This window comes from Mus caroli, chromosome 7, assembly GCF_900094665.2.
Source record: "Mus caroli chromosome 7, CAROLI_EIJ_v1.1, whole genome shotgun sequence".
Classification (NCBI taxonomy): Eukaryota; Metazoa; Chordata; class Mammalia; order Rodentia; family Muridae; genus Mus; species Mus caroli.
In genome coordinates this window covers 39,605,670-39,619,186 of record NC_034576.1, presented here as the reverse complement: position 1 = coordinate 39,619,186, position 13,517 = coordinate 39,605,670, and positions in this window count along the sequence as shown.

Here is a 13,517-nt window from a genome sequence, read left to right as displayed (position 1 = left end):
AACAATAGACAGAAACTGTGGAATAAAAGAAATACTTCTCCCTTTTAGGTTTTTCTGTCGTGTCATATATAACACCAGAACAGTCACTACATCAATGACAAAGCTTCAAGAAAACAAACAAGCAGGCTACTTGCCAACTTGAGTGGTGACCTCCCTGGTAGTGAAGACTGGACATACAAAGAGTAAGGACTGAGGGTTAGCTAGGAACCAGAAGTGACCAGACAAAGGGCTCAGGGAAGAATCCTTAATGACAGCTTTGGCAAGCCTAGAAGAAAGAATAAGCCAGAGAGTTATCCTGGAGGTGAGACTTGAGACACTGCATTAGGAGTTAGAGAGAGGGCTCAGTGGTTAAAGTTTCTGCTATTGTAGAGGACCCATATTGGGTTCCCAGGACTCACATCAGTGGCTAAAACTGCCTGTAATTCTAGATTAAGGAAATTTGGCTCTCTCTTCTTGCCTCAAGTACTACACTCACATGCATGTACACATACACACACAGATAGACACACATACAGAGAGAGACGGGGGGCTGCAAAATACATGAATACAGCCTGCTGAGACTGTGTTTGCTGTTTGTATGTCTAAGATTTCAGGGATGATTACTCTGTATTAGATAACCGTTTACAGGGATTATTCCTGGGAGAGGTTAATGCTCCCTCTCCCTGCATTTATTAGTTGCCTGTGGTTCTTTGTCTAAGGCTGGGACCCTATGAAATTTTCTCCCTTCCACATTAGCATGTCTACTGATATAACCACTGTTTAGGTCTTATTTAGGCGGCCATTTCTAGGTTGCACAGTCTCACAGCAAACGTTCTGGTTCTCTGGTTCGTATAATCTTGCAGCCATTTTTTTTTTCTGAGATTAGCCTTAGGTATAGGAGTTGTATTATAGACATACCCATTAGAGCCAGGCTCCCCACAATCCATTGATCTCTGCCCTGGGTCCAGTTGTGGTTTTCTTTAATGCTTTTCACTTGCTTTAAAGAGAAGCTGCTTTCACGAGGGATGAGGGCTATACTTATCTCTGGATATAAGGATAAGTTTTAATGTAGTTAAGTGTGGGGTGATGGATCATGAGAGGAAGCACCAGTCCTCTCTCATGTAGCTGCAGTGTGCCACTATCCCCATCCCTGCCACCCATAGAGAGACCTGTGGCCATCAGACATATAGGGGCAGTGCCCCAAGCCCTTCTGCATGTAGATGAGGCATGCCTAACATCTAAGACCAACCCAATAGGAAGCACCTACTGTCACACCCTAACCCACCCCAAAACTGTATATAAAATCCTATCCAGAAAGAATAAAGGTGTGTGAGAACTACTCCATCATTTAAAAGCGTCTGTCATAAGAGCTGTGACACCAGGGAAGAAACCTGCTCTCCTGAAACTTTCACCACCAGAAATTCCCCTGCAATTTCACCAGAAATAGCCCTCGAGATGGCTAGCCTGCCTTCTGCTGGCTCAGCCCAGCTCAGCTCAGTGCAGCCAGCATCTCAGAGCAACAGCAGTGACAGCAGCACTGCAGCAGAAGTGGTGAAGGCACTTCCCCTTCCTGTTTGTGCCCTTTTCCCTTCGCCTGAACCCTCCTACCTGGCCTGGCAAGAGATCAATGTGGATAGCTTCCTATACATAGGACTACAGTTGGGAATTATGCTCATCTAGTAAAGTAGCAGTAGTAGATTTTCTTCTAAGATCCATGACGTCATTAGCCCAGTTTTAGTTTCAATAACCAAGCATGATTATTTTTTTCTTGACTAGTGAGCATGAAGTCCAGTTTAACAGATGTTAATTATGCCAACATATGAGTACCACTATTGTTCCTTTGGAGAGTTATATTAACATGCTGGCCAGTTTTGTGATTCATAGGCCTCACAGCTGGATAGAACTATAGAAATCAAGAGAGACTTAAATTCAACACACACCACAGAGAGGAAAGAAGGTGTTTTGGTCTTCACCATGGTGACAAAATACAGAAAAAGAAAACTTAAGGGAGAAAGTATTTATTTAGATTTACGGTTTTAGTGGTGACAAAGCCTGGTCAGCAGAATGCATTGTTTCTGAGCCTGTGGTGAGGCAGAGAATTGTGATGAGAAGGGTCTGGATGACAAGAGCTGCTTGTCATGGCAACAAGGAAGCAAAGAGTGGCAGTATATCCTAAGAAGGCATACTGTCTCTTTGGTGACTACCACACTTCCTCTTTCACACCCCCACTAATTCTTAATAAGCTTTTGAAACATAAAGTCCACCAACAAATGATTTCTATCAATCAGGTCAATGCCATCATGATCTAATCACAGGAAACACCCTCATCCAGTGCTATGGTTTACTTCTGTTAGGTGTTTATCAAGCCTATAAGGTTGACAATCAAAATTGCCCATGACAGGGGGACTTCCAGAAAAAAAGTACAGCTAAGGTGTCAGCGCCAAGAATGACCAGACATATGAAAATGTGTTCATCCACATATTCATTTACTGAACACCCATTAGGTTTGAACTTTGCCTAGATGGCTGCTTCTGCTTCTGCTTCTGCTTCTGCTTCTGCTTCTGCTTCTGCTTCTGCTTCTGCTTCTGCTTCTGCTTCTGCTGCTGCTGCTGCTGCTACTGCTGCTTCTGCTGCTGCTTCCGCTTCTCTTTCTCCTTCTCCTCCTCCTCCTCCTCCTCCTCCTCCTCCTCCTNCCTCCTCCTCCTTCTTCTTCTTCTTCTTCTTCTTCTTCTTCTTCTTCTTCTTCTTCTTCTTCTTCTTCTTCTTTTCTTCTTCTTCTTCTTCTCCTCCTTCTTCTTCTCCTTCTCCTCCTTCTCCTCTTCCTGATTCTTCTCCTCCTTTTTTCTCCTCCTTCTCCTCCTCCTCCTTTTTCTCCTCTTCCTCTTTCTCCTCCTCCTCCTTCTTCAAAACATATTGCACTCTAGTTTTATTGATGCGACACATTTCAGGAAAAAGGAAATCTGTATCAATTTATTTCAGGGTCAGGCCATTTCTCTCAGTTCTCCTCTTGCCTACTACAGAATCTTCTAGTTTCTTGCAGTAGCTTTCTTGTTGCTGTAGCAGAGTGTCTGATGTGAGCTATTTACCTTGGTTCATGACTTTAGTGGGTTCAGCCCTAAGTCACTGAATCCATTGATTCTGGGCCTGTGGTAACAGAGATCATCCCAGTTGCAGGGGCCTGTGGTGAGGCAGATTCTTCACTGCATGGTAGAAAGGAAGCAGAGATACAGAATAAGACTGAGGACCGACACCATGATCCACTTCTTCCACTTTAAAGTTTTGAGAATCTTCCAAAACTGTGTTGACATTTGTTAGGAAACAAGTGTTCTGTTTATGAGCCTATAAGTAAGCATCCCATATTCAAACTAGAATTTGCCTTAAATGATTTTCTCTCTAAATTCCTTATTGAAGGCAAGACAGGATACTTACTGCCTTAAGTTCTTTGGCCCTCCAAAGCTCACTCTGAGATGCTGTCCATGACAACCCTAATCTCAGTGAGCATGGTCTGTCCACTGACCTCTCTTACTTCCTGGAGTTAACATGCTTAGCCATAATACCTTCTTATAGGACTCCTTGCTTCCTCCCTTCAGAGATTTCTCAAGGGGAAGGCTCATAGAATTTTCCCGGCTACAGGACTCCTCAACACTGCTCCAGTGTTTTACTCTACCATAGAATTAAAATTCTAACAGTAAAAAATGCAACATGGCCTCATTTCCAATGCACACTCAGATGTCTACCACCCACCTTTTAAATTTGCTTGAATTGTTTCCATGGTGACCTGGAATAGAATAAAAGTGATATGAAGCATGCTTGCCCACCCTGTGGCACAGGCATTGAAAAGTAAGAGTGAATCTGGCCTCATATCATGTGCCTCACTACATGAAGATAACCCACATCCCTCCAGCCTGAAGTTCAGAGCCCTAACCATAGGGATTTTAATTTTTTTAACACTGGGGAACTAATATGTAGCCTACCATAACCAGATTGATATTATGCTTTCTTGGACATACAGGCTATCTAGGTATATTGCATGCAGTTCTAATTTTTCTTTGAACTGTTTAACACATAAAAGCATTTACTTTTCTGTAGACTGCATCCCTGGATCTATCCATATCCCTTTCTCTACTGTAGAACAAGAACTTAGAGTGTCTACTCCACTTCCTGATGTACTGTGTACCCACAAGAGTATTTGAATTTTAGAGAGAGAAATAGATGAGAAAGTGAGTCAGGAAGATAGAACTCTGGCAGGCTGGACATTTTAAAAGTGCCTTGTCTGTCTTCACTAGAATGTTAATTCCATGCAAATGGTACTTTCCCATTTAAAATAAATTATGTATGTGTGTGCTTGTGTGTGCCTGTATGAGGTCTTTGTGCACCACATAGATGCAGGTACTTCTGAAGACCAAAGGGCATTGGACCCTCTGGAACTGGAGTTACAGGAAGCTGCCTGATGTGGGTACTGAGAACTGAACAAAGGTTCTCTTAAAGCCTGAGGCTTGCTGATTTTAAAGCTTATCTTTTCCCTAGCTTTCATAGTGTAGTGTATGTTCAGCAGAGGCCTGAGAGTCTGGATAAAGAATGGGCATGTTGTTTCTCTTCAAGCTCTTCTCAAAGTTATACGATCAGCTCAGGTTCTTGTCTTGTATTCCTCTTTCCAGGATCTCCCTTGATTACAGTGTCCCCCTGGAACTCACATCCAGAGTGGCTTGTGAGTCTGCTTGGGGATTTCCTTAAAGCAGCCAGAACAAATGCCTGGACCCATGACTGCTCAGGCATTCACAGTCTCTTTCAATTATCCTAAACTCGAAGGCTGGGAGCCTTTGAGGAGTAAAACTGTGCTGGGCTCTAGAGAATAAGGCCTGGGAGCCAGGGAGAGTTCTATTCTCAGGAGATTTCTAGAGTCATCTGGGGACTGGATTCACATGACTAGCTGTATTCAAAGACTTCCACAGGCAGCATCTGTGTCTTGTCACTTCCCCAATGCATGAAGCCCCAGCAGAGTTCTAGCATTTGCTTTCCACAATCGATTGAGTTCTTATAATGTTGGTAAGTACTTCAGCACCATTAACAGAATTAACGTCCCATCCCCATACTCCCAAGGTTTACCCTATCACTCAGGCTATGAGTGTAGGTAACTGAGACTCTACAACTTTAGTAATGGTTTATGGAGCCAGACCGCTAGGGATCATATCTCAACTCTGCACACTTCTTAGCATATAACATTCGATAAATGCTGCATATCTGTCTCTTCATCCCTGTATAACTCAAACTAGTTTAAACATAGCACTTAACTGATAGGGTTGTTAGAAAAAAATGAATTAATCTGATATGTGAAATGTTTGGGGCAGAAGTAATTGCTAAATAATGACTAAGGTGGTTATAATTGTTATTTCTAGAGATATCTGGGTTCTATAGTAACAATTTTATAAGCTGTTTCAAACTTCATATCTGAGCTGCCACCTTCAACCAAAGATGCACATGAATGCACTTTTACATTCCGCACGCACGCGCACGCGCACACGCACACATACATACACACACACACACACACACACATACACCATATACAAGTATCTGTATGCACATACACCTACATGTCCTAACATTGTCTTGCTTTGCTTTTTAGTAAGAACATTTTTGTTTTTCTCTTTTTGGAGACAGGGTCTCTCTATATAACCCTGACCAGTCTGAAACTCAACATGTAGACCAGGCTGGCCCCCAAATCAGAGATATCCATTTGTCTCTGACTTGCAAAGGCTGAGATCAGATATATGCACCACCATGCTAGACAATGTCCATTCTTATAAACCTCTTTGTGTGTAACAGTGGAAACAATTTTACATGGGTTGCAAATGGACTTTTTCAAACATGAATGCATTTAGTCTTAAGGCTTTATTGAAGGGACTCTACCATGGAAAGCCTGGGTGTGGCAGGCCATGCTCTTTTCTTATTGCCTTTCCTTTTACTTGCTAAAAATAGTTAGATCACACTCTTAAAGCTAGCTATTGAAGGTCCTTATTTGGTGATGTCCTCCTTCTGAGGCTGATCACCAAGGTCTAGCTATCAAAATATTGAAGTTCAGCAATTAACAGCCCCAGTTTGCATTTTGGCCAACCTAATTAGCCTGTCCAATCAAAATTAATCACCTTATCCTAACACAGAGGTTTCTTCTTTTTCCTTTATAAGCTTTCATTTATCTATGGGCTACATCTATCTCCTCTCTGTCCAGAGGCACTTGTTTGTCCCTCCAGGGAAAATATCTCTTCTCCACCTCCATTGTTCCTTTTCCCCTTCTCCCTCAACCTCTATCTCCTGTCTGTCTCTTATTCCCTGTCCTTGTCTCTCTGGGACATATGAATCTCCTTTATGCCAAGAACTTGGTCTTGAGGTATCTTTTGCCTATCCAGGCCTTTCAGAGGAGCTATAACTTGAGAGCTCCCTCACTTACCTTTGACCCCCTTCTCTTCTGCTTTTGGCATTGAATTGGAAAGTATTCCAATGCTAAGCCTGCTTAGCACAGGCTTGGGCCTTCATGGGAGCCTCAGTCTAACCAGAATGCTCCAGAGATGGATCTCCTGATTCTAGTTGAGGAACTTGTAACAAGGTAGCTGCATAATAGACAGTTCTTGACACTTGGACTTTCTCACAATTGAGGAATTTGATATCTATATGAATATTAGAGTATGGATGTTGTTGGGTCCAGGAATATGTCTTGACTTTTCTTATTCCTTAAGAGGTTACCAGAGATCTTCTTTAGTGTTCCTTCCATGTCCCAGTCTCTGAAGACAACCATGTGAAGGTCCCCCACACTCAGACTGCCTATGAATAGGTTACACAGACTCTGGAACACCCCACTCTTGGTGAACACAATGGTAAAGATGTAACATCTGGAATCCTAGGCTTCTCCCAAGATCTCTGCTGCAGTCTCTAAAGCCACTCTTCATTAACCACTGCATTTATTTCTAGATATCTTTGGTAATACTGGCTTGCACTCAACTAACATATCCTATGCTTAAAGTTATTGTATGGAAAACAAATCTACTCCTCAAAGAAACCATTCCTGCCCATGTAGGTCACATCAGTATTCCTTGAAGATATTTTGAATTTTATTTGAACCAAATAAAGACCTTCAAAAATGTAGTCCTGCTAAGCATCAATTATGTGATCTCTGAATTGCCTGGGATTGTTTGGAGACTAGCTTTCAGATCCATGGTTTGTGGAACATGGCCCTAAGTGCTTTGCTTCTCTGTTGTTTCATTTTCCACAGCAATCGGTGTTGATCATGGGAGCCATGTGTTGGTTTTAATCATCCACATGACAAAATATTCGATATGAACAACTTGAACGAGAAAAGTTTAATTTTGTGCAGGGTTTCTGAGATGATGGCCCATTGTGGTGGGAGGATCATGGCACAGAAATTTGCATCATGGCTATAGAATGAAAAGGAATAACGGGAAGAGGTTGGGCAAAATACAGGCTCCTAAGGACAGAGACCCAAGGCCTGTTCAAACTTTAAATGTACCAGTGAGTGAATAGTTTTCATCATTCAATCAGGAGGTCAGAGCCCTCACGATTGAATCACCTCTGGAAACATGCATACACACATACATTAGTTAAGTAATAGTGCCTTTGATCTAAACATGCCCAGATCACCCTTACAGATACTTTCAAACACATACTTTTCTACTATCTTAAGCATCTCTTTACCTGTGAAGCTGGCATTAAAGATCAGCTATCACACGTACCATGTTCATAGGAAACTTCACTTGGTGAGTGGGAGCTGGTGCCTAAAGCTGGCCCTGGCCCTGCAGGGTATTTGGGCTAAGATTCAACTGCTGAGTTTTATTTTGTTCTTTGCTAGTCACATTCAGTCATTTGCATTTTTTAATAATTTGGTTGAGAGTCTTTTCATTTATTTATTGCTATTTGTGTGTTTCAGTGACCTATATTTAAAATTATCCCTTCCCCCTCATTTATATTTCTTAAGATATATTGTCTCATCAGGCATAGGGACATATTCCTACAAACACAGCACCTATGAGGTGAGGACAGACAGGTCAGGAGTTCAAGGACAACCTTAACTACACAATTCATTTGAGGATAGCCTGGGCTATGTGAAAATCTGTTTTGGAAGAAAACAAAACAAAAGAAGAATCTTACTATGTTACCCAGGCTGACTTCAAACTCCAAAATTCAAGTAATCCTCCTGCCTCACTCTAGAGAAGCTGGAACTACAAATGTGGGCCTCCAGACATCAATTCCTGCCCTGGTTAGTCGTTATTGTCAATCTGATACAGTCTATAGTTACCCGGGAAGAGAGGACCTCAACTGGAGAATTATCTAGATCAGATCGCAGGTGGATATGTCTTTGAGAAATTGTCTTGATTGATGACTGATGGGCAGCACCATCTCCAGACAGGAATTCTGGGCTATATAAGAAAACCACCTAGGCAGAGAGAGAGCCAGTAAGCCCCCTTCATCCATAGCTTTTGCTCCAGGTAACTGTGTGTGTTCCAATCCTGATGTCTTTTGCTAGTGAAGTTGAAGTTTAAACCTGGAAGTTTAAGACAAATAAACCCCTTTCTCTCTAAGTTTCTTTGAGTCAGAGTGTTTTATTACAGCAACAATAAAGCAAACTAGGACAACTAAGAGTTATGTAAACTATTCTTCAAATATTTTCTTTTATAACAAAATTATTCACTTTATATTCTGATTGCTGCCTCCACACCTACTGTCTCCCCACCATAGTACCTCCCCTCCTTCCCTCCTCCTCTTCTTCTCTGAGAGGGTGGAGGTGCCCCCTGGGTATCCCTCCACCTTGGCACACAAAGTTTCTGCAAGGCTAGGTTCATCTTCTCCCACTGAGGCCAGACAAGGCAGCCCAGTTAGGGAAATGTATTCCACAGACAGGCAACAACTTTTGAGATAGCCCCCACTTCAGTTGTTGGGGGACTCACATGAAGACAAAACTGCACATCTGCCACATATGTGAGGGGGACCCAGGTCCAGCTCTTTGGTTGTGGCTCTGTTTCTGAGACCTCCCCCTGCCAAGGAGTCTAGATTATTTGACTCCGTTGGTCTTCCTTAAACAGTGGCCTTTTTCTTGTTTTATTTATTTATAATTTGAGTGATGCTAGGGAATTGATCCCAGGACTTGTGTATGCTACCCAAATACCCTATCTCTCATTTATATCCTGGGCCCATTTTCTATTCTTGCTTGTTCAGCATTTCTTTAATTAGTTTAAAGTGTGTGTGTGTGTGTGTGTGTGTGTGTGTGTGTGTGTGTGGTGTGTTAGAGGACAGAAGAGGGTGCCAAATTCCCCAGAATTGGAATTGTAGTGGCTGTTCCCATTGTGGATGGTGGGAACCAAACTTGGATCCTCTATAAGGATCTAAGCCATCTCTCCAGCCTGAAGTTATTAATTTTAATACAATAATAATAATAATAAAGTTTCAATGGCTAGCAATTCCATAATTTATTCAGGAAACCCTTCCCTATTCCAAGATCATAAATACACAATTCTGAACATTTCAAGCTTTGGTGTTTTATCTGGACGTCTCTGTTCCACTGGGATTTTGTTCTGTGTGTGGCAGTAGGTGTAGGCATTACTTACAGCCTTGTGCATCTCTCTTGGTTGAGGTCTCCGGTACCAGAGCCTTGGATAACATTTTGGGTGCAGGTTATTGGACAGAGAGTGCAAAAAACAAGAATGAAGGATATAGAATGAAAAAAAAAAGGGCAAAAGCCTACTAAAACAATCACTTCCGTGGACCACAGTGCTCAGGTGCAGGACCTGGCATGATGTGAGCAAAGTACATCCCAGAGGGTTATGGAGCAGCACAGTGCCTCACCAAGCATCGTCTCCCATCTGAGATCCATCCCTCGAAGTGCCAAGCTCACACTCAGGGCTGACCCTTGGGATCATCTCTGTGAAACTGGATCAAACCATGACTTGCAGAGCCCACACCAAACCAGGAGAATGAGCTGCATAGAACTCTAATGTGGGCCAAGAGGAGGACAGCCAGGGCTCTTCCATAGGTTCCTGTCCATAGGCCTAGAGGAACCTCTAACTCTTGCTCTGTGTTTTAGGCAGCAACCAAATTGGTAGCATTGCTGACACCATTGCCTTTTCTGATAGGGATCTCTTGGGAGGAGAGTGGAAAGAAGGGAGGAATCAGAGCTTTCACAACTGCTTCTTCCTGGCAGGGTGATCTCAAGCTTCTGTCCTGAGAGCCAAGGGTCACAAATGTGACTCTTCCCTTCAGGCATGGAAAGCCACCGTGTTTGCAAAGAGGTAGAATGGTTCCTATTTTGCTGTCCCTGGGCACCAGATCTCTGACTGTGTGGAGCTGAAGCAGAGGGAGGAAGGTTTATACAGCCCCTGCCTTCTACACTTCCAGTGTAGTATGCACCATGAAAGAACAGGAGGAACATGCATAGGAAGGACTGCTGAGCCTTTAAAGTGGATCTGGCCCCCTTTTGTCCCACATCCATAGGAGCCATCCTCAGCATCAGGCCCTTCACAGTGAATCCCTTCTGAGGGACCTGAGGTCTGCATCACCTGTCTCCTGTCCTCCACCTTGGTCCTAGCTGGGCTTTTTACTTTCCCAACTCTACTTGCAAAGGTTTCTAATGACTGACTGATGTCTCTTTTATAGTTATTCATCTGACTGAAAAAAAAACAGGCTTCTGGTGCATAAATATCATATTGACAAGAGAGAACAAGGAGAATGGGGAAATTCATGGTCTTTTAACCAAGCACAGGGATTTTTTGTGGTTGCGTTTCCCCCTTTTCCTTCTGAAATCTGCAGAAGCTGTTACACTAATAGCTGTGATTTGCATAATTTCTGGAGTGCAGCGGAATAAAGAGCCAGGCTGCAGGCAGACAGTCTGCCTCTGCTGTGCAGGGCAGGGCCCTGTGTTAGGAGAAAGCAAATAAATATGCAGGGTCCTGATTGCTTATGCAGGATGAGGTGGAGTGAATGGGCTAGTCAGAGGTGGTTTCCCAGACAACGTGTTTAAATTAGGGCTGCAGGCTAGGGACAGAGGGCTGGGGAGATGGCTCAGTGGGTAAGAGCACCTGCTATGAAAGCAAGGTGACTTGAGTTCAAATCCCCAGCACCCATAGAAAAGTAAGGTATGTCTATGCATGCCTGTTACCTTAGCCTTGCGGAATGGAGACAGGAAGATGCCAGGAGCTCCTTGGCCAGCTAGCTTAGCATAAAGGGCAGGTTCCATGGGAAACCTTGTTTCAAAAACTAACATGGAAACATCAGACATAGTGACAATACACTTTCAACCCAATGACTTTCTTACTTAATTAAATTTAATAAGATGCAGAGTAGGGTAATAGAGGCAGACTCCCTACATTCTCTGGACTCTGAAGGGTGGGTATGTATGTGCATATACACTCATGCACCAGTGGGGTGGACGAAGGGCAGGTCAGTCTGTGTGGTGTCTCTTCTGGTTGCTCTGACTCTTCCTAGCAGCTGCTCCTCAGGTTAGAGTCCCAGAGCCATCAACTAACTGTCTGGGCTGAGTTGGGGTTCATCCATTCAACACACTTTGGAGAAAGCAATCAGCCCAGTCTCTATAATGATTCATGCTGGACTCACTGATCACAGTCTCCTAAGTAAGTGGGCTAAGTGTTTATAGTTGTCAGACCACCAAAGGGGATCTGTGAGTATCTAAAGAAAGCAGATAGGACGTAGAGGGATGGAGCAGACCTCTCAGAGGCTACTCAGTTCCTTCAGTTTAGGAATAAAGATGGACTCTCCTCAAGGCTCCTGGGGCAACATGGGAGCTGGCGGTGTATGCTCACTGAACAGTCACTGCGATTAAATTGCCTTTTCACTGGCTCCTTTGCTAGTTCCTTAATTCACAGTTCAGGATAGGGGGTCTGGGCTCAGAAAATAATTTATACCAGTATTTTCTGAAAGACAAGAGCCATTGTTGCTGGTGTTTTCCCATAATTCCAGATTTCATGACTTCCTCTCTAGAAAGTCTTATTGTTTGAACCACCTGCTGCCACTTTTGAAGATGAAAGGCTTTTTGTTGGAGGCAGGCAATTGTTAACAGGCTTATCTGCACTGGTCTCCAAGTCACAACCACAGAAGCCCCTCAAAGAGACTGGACACCCCATCCTGCTCCCAACCCCCTCAAGGACAATAGCCAGAGAGTCTTCAGGAGAAATTAGCCAGAACAGCAAACACCCAGCTCTGGCAGGCTGGATGCTAGGATGGAAGGATATTCTCCCCTGCTGCCACCCTAAGCTTACATGTCTATAATCCTCCCTGGGCTACAACTGTTATTAACGTTCAGATTTGGAGATAATGGTTTTAATTAAACTACTTTGCTGTTTACTACTGTTTCGGGAATTTGCTAATTAATCTTTATGTAATTGTTTTGCGAATGTTGTATGGCAAAAGTTCGTAAATTATAAGTGGGCTCTCTCACTGAGAACCTAATTTCTATACAGAGTCCCATGTTAATAAGCAGCAACAGAGGTGGGAAATTAACCATGGAAGGTCTGTTCTGGCTGGAGGCTGTCATCTTCCACCTGATGCATGGACTATGCTGGGGAGAGCCTCACGTCTCTGCATTTTACCGACAAAGAAACTGCTGGTGGTGGCTGTGGTGGCACACAACTTTATTTCCAGCACTTGGAAGGCACAGGCAGGCAGATCTCAGTGAGTTCAAGGTCAGCCTGGTCTGCAGAGTTTCAGGCCAGCCAGGGCTACACAGAGAAACCATGTCTCAAAAAACAAACAAACAAACAAACAACATATATATCTTGTCTACAAGAAATGCAGGGATGGGGGATGGAGCAGAGACTGAGGAAATGGCTAACCAATAACCAGCCCAGCTTGAGACCCATCCCATGGGCAAGCACCAATCCCTGACACTATTAATGATACTCTATTATACTTGCAGACAGAAGTTTAGCACAACTGTCTTCTGGGAGACTCCACCCAGCAGCTGACTGAGAGATGCAGACACCCAGAGCCAAACAGTGGTTGAAGGTTGAGGACTCTTATGGAAGAATAGGAGGATGGATTGTAGCCTCTAAGGGGATAGAATTTAGATTCTTAGGGACATGTCTATATTTGACTCAGGGTACTAGTCACAAGCCATGGAAGGGGCAAGTAAGAAAATTTAGTGCTCATCTGTGGTTCCAAGCCCTAGGAACAAGCTCACCCACCATCTTGTCAGTGCTTGTTTTTGCTAGGAGATGGTGTTTGTCTGCTGACAGAGTGCCCTCAAGTGGCATGTCATGTTTAGGTTAAAGGCAGGGACCCATAGCCACGCTTCGTAGGTCAAAGACTTGGTGAACCTTTAGACTTGGCACTAGGGAGACAAGGCAAATGGACCTCTGAGTTCCAGGCCAGCCTTATCTAGACAGTGAGTTCCAGACCAGCCAAAGGCTACACACTGAAATGCTAGGGAAAGAAAGAAAGAAAGAAAGAAAGAAAGAAAGAAAGAAAGAAAGAAAGAAAGAAAGAAAGAAAGAAGAAAGAAAGGAAAAAGAAGGAAGGAA